Source organism: Notolepis coatsorum (assembly GCF_963971535.1).
Source record: "Notolepis coatsorum genome assembly, chromosome: 2".
In the NCBI taxonomy this organism is placed as follows: Eukaryota; Metazoa; Chordata; class Actinopteri; order Aulopiformes; family Paralepididae; genus Notolepis; species Notolepis coatsorum.
In genome coordinates, this window is record NC_140166.1 from 224,644,178 (window position 1) to 224,651,578 (window position 7,401).

A 7,401-nucleotide genomic window follows, 5' to 3' on the forward strand; every position below is an offset into this window, starting at 1 on the left:
TCTGCCATTTTGAAATCCAAAACAATGTAGGTTAGATTTATCCAATCCGAAAAATAATCCCACATTTGAATTCCCCACAAAAAAACACATATTTTAGACACCCCACTCGATAGATTTTCCAAAAAAAAAAATGGCCCGCCCTAGTGCTGTGTAGTACTTGACAGACCGCATCATCAGTGGACCTGTTTGGCCTGTATGCAAACTGCAAAGGGTCCATATCACTGGCGAGGGAGGCACAAATGTAATCCTTAACCAGCCTCTCAAAACATTTCATGACCACAGGTGAGTGCCACCGGTCTGTAGTCATTAAGACCTGTTGGGGAGGATTTCTTTGGTACCGGTATTATAGTGGACACCTTGAAGCAGGCAGGGACCACGGACTCAGCCAGGGATAGATTAAATATGGTGGTGAACACTGGGGCTAGCTGGTTAGCACAGGACTTAACACTTTGAGTGCCAGCCACGGCATAATTCGTTATTTCATGCCAACCGTTCAGTGCCAGGAACGAGATATGCCGTTTCTTTATCGTACATTTTTTTTATTAGCGATTTCCATTCATATTTCATCAATCTAGCCTCACGTTACCAGTGGGGATCTGTCTGAACTCGAACAGGGAAAATACCGCCCCCTATCGTCTCTCCGGATGGTACTGCACCCCATTGGATTGAATGAAACGCATGGAGAAAAAAAAGTCCTGCTTCCACATTTTACGTGTCAGACAAGTAACCGGAGAAGATCGAAGTCATTGCCCACCACCAGAACAGCGGAGAATGTGTTTCCAGTACCCAGCGTTGGATCAATAAACACGATCGATATTTGGAATGGCGATCAGGAATTGGAATAATCTTTTTGGAGAACATCTGATCTGAGGTAAGGAATCTATTTTACCAGTCTTGGGATAATCAGAGCTATTTTCACCTATATATCAGCGTGTGCCATATGTGTGTGTGTGATCAGGAAATAAGATAATCGATTTTCAGGCCGCTTCTATAGCGTGCATAAGTACACATATACTATCGATAATCTAGCGTTTATTTGAAAACAATTCATAAATAGGCCAAAAATTTGTTTTGTGTATTACAGTAAAGGTCGTTTATCACGATCTTAATTTTTTTCTGAAACTTTCAAAAAAAACTAGCGTTTTTCTAAATGGTATAAAGCGGAAATGAACCGATTGAAAAAAACAATCCGTTTCGACAATGTTGACTGCAAACAAGTCATTGATAAGCGACGGCCATATTAGACACATAGCCATAATTTAAGATATAGTTTATGCGTTCGCAAATATGAGAATTTAATTGAATTGAATTGAAAACCTTTATTTATCCCGAGGGTAGATTAAGATGTCCTTTACAGCATAAGCAGCGTAACAGCAATTTAAAAACGGCAATTAAAAAAGTTTATACATAACATACATGTGTTAAAAACAAGATGGACAAGTACACATGGATAAAAATAGCTAAAATAGGACTAAAAAGAGCCAAAAAAGAGTGGTGAAAAAGAAACAAGTCCAATCATGAATGTGTTGTTAAATAATTAAATTAATTGGTTACAGTCCACAACCCAGCTCCTCCAGTCCACGGCAGTTGGCCCGTCCTGGCCCTGCTTGGTTGTGGAGCCTGATTGCCACCGGCACAAAGGACTGCCCAAATCGCTTTGTGGTATGTCGGGGGGGGGGGGGGGGGGGATGAGTCTGTGGCTAAACGTGGAACGCGGTCAGCTCATCATAGAGGGGGTGGCAGGCGTTCTCAAGGATAGCATGCAGCTTCCTCCTCATCCTCCCCTCTGCCACCACCTCCAGACTGTCCAGGTCCGCTCCCACCACAGAGCTTGCTTTTTTTACCAATTTGTTTATTTTGTCTGTGTTGGTGTTGCCCCCCCAGCATACCACAGCGAAAAACAGGGCACCCGCCACCACAGACTGGTAGAACATCTGCAGCAGTTTGCTGCAGACATTAAAAGACCTGAGCCCTCTCAGGAAGAACAGTCTGCTCTGTCCCTTCCTATAGAGGGCCTCAGTGTTGTCCGTCCAGTCCAGTTTGTTGTTCATGAGAACACTCAGGAATTTGTAATTCTCCACCCTTTCCACATCCACCCCCTGGATGATGATGGGAGTTGGGGGCTTCCTCTTGCTCCGCCGATGGTCCACCACCATCTCCTTCGTCTTGCTGATGTTGAGCTGTAGGTGGTTTTCCTTGCTCCACTCTGTGAAGCTCTCCACCACAGCTCTGTACTCCTCCTCGTTGTCGTTGGTGATGTATCCAACGATGGAGGAGTCATCAGAAAACTTTTGGAGATGGCAGTTCCCGGAGCTAAAGCGGAAGTCTGAGGTGTACAGGGTGAATAAAAAGGGTGCCAATACAGTTCCCTGGGGGGCTCCAGTGTTGCAGATCAGCACGTCGGAGTGGCACCCCTGCAGTTTGACAGACTGTGGTCTGCCAGTGAGGTAGTTGAAGATCCAGGCCACCAAGTCGTCCTCCACCCCCATCACTGACAGCTTATCAGCTAGTAGTGGAGGCTGAATAGTGTTGAAGGCACTAGAAAAGTCAAAGAATGTTACCCTCACTGAGCTGCCCGGCTTCTCCAGATGTAGATAGGCCTTGTGGACCATGTAGATTATGGCATCCTCCACACCGATGTTCTGCTGATATGCAAACTGCAGGGGGTCCGTAAAGTCTCTCACCTGTGGTTTTAGGTGCTCCAGAACCAGCCTCTCAAAGACCTTCATGACCTGTGCCGTCAGAGCAACCAGCCTGTAGTCATTGAGAGTGGTGGGGTGTCCCTTCTTGGGCACAGGGACGATGAGGGATGTTTTCCACAGCCGGGGAACCTTCTTCAGTGAGAGGTTGAAGAGGTGTTTGAATGTGTCCGCCAGCTCCTCAGCGCACGCCCTCAGCACTCTGGGGTTGATGTTGTCTGGCCCTCTGGCTTTATTCACCTTGATCCTGGAAAACTGCCTTCTTACCCGATCCGTTGTGATGAAGGTGGGTGTTGGGTTGACTCCGGGTGTTCAATCAGGGCTGGAGTTCTGGGGGTGGAGTTGGTGGGGGGGCGGGTGAGGAGGACGAGGGGACGGGCTGTTGTCATCAGAGGTATGGGGGTGCCGAGGGGGGCTAGCAAGTGTGGGGTGGAGGGGCGGGGGCAAGCTATGTCCATCCAAAGTAGGGGACAGGGGAACATGAGGGACTGAGGGGGGCAAGCAGTTGGGGGTAGATGGGAGGGGGCAGGCTGTGGCCATCTGAGGTAGAGCTCTGTCATTGAAGTGGGTGGTGGCATTCAACGGGGTAAATAGGACACGGAGGCCGCCACTCAAAGTGTTAAGTATACGTCCTGTTATTCCATCTGGGCCAGGCCTTTCTGGTGTTCACCCGCATACATGCACACTGTGTTCCGTCACTGAGAGTGCCCCCCCCCCCCCCCCCTGCGGATGCCCCCCCCCTCTACGCCGGCCGGCGCGTCAGTGGCATCGTTAGCCGGTGAGCTAGCGTCGCCACTGTTTGCACCGAACCGTGCGTAAAAGGAATTTAGTTGGTCCGCGAGAGAGGCGTCGGCACTCCCCATTGAGGGGGCGCTGACTTTGTAGTCAGTTATCGTCCGTAGTCCTCGCCATAAACCTCTTGTGTCGTTCTGGGCCATTTGTGCCTCCATCTAGTCAGCGTATGTCCTCTTAGCAAGCTTTACAGCCTTGCGCAGAGTATAGACTGTAGCCTTATACTCCTCCATGTTTCCTGACTCTTTGCCCAGGTTATAAGCAGTGGTGTGAGCGTTCAGAGCCACTCGGATAGTACTGTCAACCCACGGTTTCTGGTTCGGGAAGACGCAAACCTTTTTCGTGGGTACAAATGGTAACTCAGTTACCATACTGCATTGAACATTGTAGATATGTATATACTGAACACTGTCTACGTACGTGACTTCTATTTTTTACTTCTATTTTTACATGCTATACTATTTTATTTCATACTTATCTTTTGTCTAGCACAGTCTCTGTAGCGTAACAGAAAGAAGCATTTTGTATAAAAGTATTCTGTACTTCTGTATGAAAACTATTAAAGAAACTTGAACTATTGGGATAAACCCCTCAATAATCAAATGGTTCTATTCTCTTCTTACCAACAGGACACAACAAGTCAAGGTGAATGACCCACTCCTCTGAGGTCAAATTCTTCATCATAGGGGTGCCTCAAGGTGCGGTGAGCTCCCCTCTCCTATTTACGCTGTACACCAATGAGTGTAGCAGCAGTCAGCCTAATAATCATGTCCTGACATGTTCAGATGACACATTTATTCTAATCCTATTGAAGGCTGGCGACTGCCCCTCTACTTACTTTAAAGAGATCGACTCCTTTCAGGTCTGGTGTTACTGTGAGAGACATCATCTCATTCTCAATACCACCAAAACCAAAGAGATGATCTATGACCCCAGAGAAGTGAGAGTACATGACCCTGTGGTAATTGGCGACTGTGATATAGAGCAGGTTGCATCATATAAATACCTAGGAATCCACATGGATAATCGACTGAAATGGGATGTACATGTTGATGTTCTGTGTTCCAAACTAGCCCAACGACTGCACTTCCTCCGTAGTCTCAGACTGTTTGGTGTGATCACAGCGATCATGACCACATTTTATAAAGCTGTCCTAGAAAGCCTGATGAGATGGGCCGTGGTTTGGTACGCTCACAGTACAGTGTAAGTCGAAGATTGAAAGGCTAGTGAAAGCAGCGATGAAGGTGACCGGAAACACCAAGTATCCGTCACTCCAATCTATCTTCGAGAAAGTAGTGGCCAGGCACAGAGAATCTTACAGGACCCTTCTCTCAATCTTTATCCCGAATATGAAGTTCTTCCTCAGGGAGACTAGCTCGATGACTGTTGTAGTTTCTTATGCAGCCTTAAGCATTTACGTTCACAATGGCGATGAATGTATCCTAAACAATCCTTGACTTATGGTACGGGTTTGTAGGGCTGTACCGAATGTCATTTTTTAACATTCAAAGCTTCTATTGAAGTATTCGAACGAAGCTTCGAATGTCTATAAAAGAAAAAGAATTTCATAAAAAAAATTACAATTTCTTTTATTATTTTTCAAACTAAATCCTCAATTTTAATAAAGTGATTAATCTGATTAAATGAGTCTCTTTTATTAAATCAACTTTCTTTATCAGTTTCGTCAACATAAATAATCCAATAAGGGCACGGTTGGTATGAAAGTGATGGTGACGTCTTATAGTATAATATTAGTGTAGCCTAATCTTTAACTGCAACTGTGAAGAAAACCCCCATTGGTTTAAACAGATTGAATAGACGGAAGAAAAAAAAAGATAAAAAAATAATAATTTTTTTAATAAAAAATTCGAATGTTGATTTTGAATTCGTATGTCAACATTATGATCGAAGCTTCGAAGCATTCGGTACAGCCCTACGGGTTTGAAAGTGTATTTGGTATATCTTTAAAATTGTTATTGTTTTTTTTTGTCTCTCTATCTGTTTGTTTCTGTGTAATGGGGAGGTGGGGGGGGGGGGTACAATTTTTTTTTTAAATGGGAACTGATGTGAAACATACTTGATGGTACTCCCAAATAAAATGCATAAAAGAAAAATAATAAAAAAAAATAGCTCATAGCAGACTTAATGATTTTACAATATTTATTTATTATATAATTTAACTATCCAGTTAGTTTTTATAGCGTTACATTTGGCTACTTCATTGAACGTACAGAGAGAGAGAGAGAGAGACTGGCTCAGCCCTCCGCCCCCCCATTCCTCACTATTTGAACTCCACAAAACTAATTTCTCCTGTGTCTTTGAGCTATTTAGCTTAGCTTAGTTAGCGGTTTTTACCGCGACGTGGGCATACATGAATGGAATGGCGAGGATGTAAAGCACATTAGACGCATTTATTAAAACCGTTGCTCACAGAGTTTACATAGAAACAGCGCGACTCACAAGAGGAGTTATCACAGGCTGTCATAGCTTTTAAAATTGAAGGTGGGGGGTATCGGGCTCAGCCCCTCCCTTCCAGCTGGAGTTGACGTGAAACATCAAATGCGAGAGAACGTGCACTGTCGAGTCCTGGCTCTAGGCAGAATCACGAATAGTGGTTTAAGAGAAGTTATTTATATTTAGAACGTGATTCATTGCGCACTAGTTAGATTACACGTTGTGGATGTTATGACTTTGAACGTCTGCCATTTCCACCGCAAACGGCATACAAGTCGACGAAATTTCATAGTCGACATGATCGATGAATCATGACAGCCCTAGTAAATTGTAATGAACCAAAGGAGAATATAATTTTTTTCCATCTTTGACAGTGAAGAACCATGCTGACAATGACCAAAAGCTAAAAGATGCCACTGAGCTCATTCAGCTACTTCTTAAGATCAAGTATAGTCAATATCTAAACAAATGAACAATGGGCAGATAATTTACAGATGCTGTAAATTACATTTGTAGATGCAGTACATAATTTTGTCATCCGGACACATGCAATATGAATGTAGAAATGGGTTTATAGGGCCAAGTGAGGCATCATTTGAAAGGCCAGAATCTCCTCTATTATAATACCAGTTAAATCTGTAACCCTGTTACATAGAAACTAAATCACCAATTCTCATTCTCTCCTTCCACTGACACTCTTCTCCATCACTATCGCCCTCCAGATAGCGGTCCTGTCAGGCCATTCTGTCTATATATACACCCATGTGTTTTTCAGATATTATGAAAATCTTCCTGTCAGGATTTTCCTTCCTTTCCAATTTGTTAGCCTAGGAAAAGAGAGCTACCTGTATAGCTGGTTATGGACTGATGGTTCTTGCTTGGCTTTCTGTCTTCCTGATGCATTTCAACTGAAAAGTTAGACCTTTGTTTGTTAGGATGAATGTAAAATGTACTGATATTTCTTTCCTTACTCTCCCCCAAGATTGGTCTGAATATGACCACCCCTCATAGCCCCTCGCACCTTGGTTTGAGAGAACTGTGTCTGTTTGGTGGACTGCATGAAACCGTCACAGTTGGACCAGGAGCAGAGATGTTTGGACTGCATGGAAACAAGTATGGAAATGTTGACTTTAATCTGTAAACATTATGACTTTATAATTGTTGACTTTTTAAGCATTACATCACGCGCAGGAGTGCCTTATGAGAATTAGACCATGCCTAGGGGTGGTCGTTAGACTGCGCGTGGTGTAATGGCTTTTATACAATTGGCGCATTCATCCAACCTTATTGCTATACAATAAACACACATTAATTGAAGATTTATTGACAACCATCTGCAGAAAAAGTAGTTCCAAAACAAAAAAAGAGACGTTGCCTCCGTGTGTAGAAGCAGCGCTGTTTCAAGGCATTCCATCTAAGAATGAAGTGAGCGTGTGTTATGGGATTGATTGATTGA